The sequence below is a fragment of the Oncorhynchus tshawytscha genome, unplaced genomic scaffold (genome assembly GCF_018296145.1).
Source record: "Oncorhynchus tshawytscha isolate Ot180627B unplaced genomic scaffold, Otsh_v2.0 Un_contig_11872_pilon_pilon, whole genome shotgun sequence".
In the NCBI taxonomy this organism is placed as follows: Eukaryota; Metazoa; Chordata; class Actinopteri; order Salmoniformes; family Salmonidae; genus Oncorhynchus; species Oncorhynchus tshawytscha.
The window spans coordinates 1-433 of NW_024602246.1; the positions used below are offsets into that span (position 1 = coordinate 1).

Sequence of the window (433 nt, forward strand, 5' to 3'; positions counted from 1 at the left end):
AAGGTATACAGTATCATTCCCAGCTTGATTTCAGTCAATTTTATCTAAAGTATTGAGCCAGCCAGGAGTCGAACCTAGAATCTTCTGATCCGTAGTCAGACACGTTAAAAAGTCTTGTAAATTATGAATCTACAAAAATATCACATTTCCTGTTGCTGAGGGAATATTGTTGTGTTGTGTGATTCTGCTGCCATTTAAAATGCAGTATCTGTGGTTACACAAGTGCGTCCAAAATAACAAGGTATTCTTTCCCATACCGGGAGTTGAACCCGGGCCACCTGGGTGAAAACCAGGAATCCTAACTGCTAGACCATATGGGAAGACACATACCTAAAAATACACATCACAGACAAATCTATAAATGTTGACATTTTGCCTGTCTGATTTAAAAGCTCCCATCTTTATTCTCAGAGATGTTGGGGAATGTCCAGAT

At 39.3% G+C, this 433-nt stretch overlaps 1 non-coding gene across 1 annotated transcript; it reads right to left on the reverse strand.

Annotated features, from left to right (window-relative positions):
- Window positions 1-248: 248 nt before the first annotated feature.
- Window positions 249-320, reverse strand: trnae-uuc. Its single transcript has one exon. It is a non-coding gene; the product is annotated as a tRNA-Glu (tRNA).
- Between the last annotated feature and the right edge of the window lie 113 nt (window positions 321-433).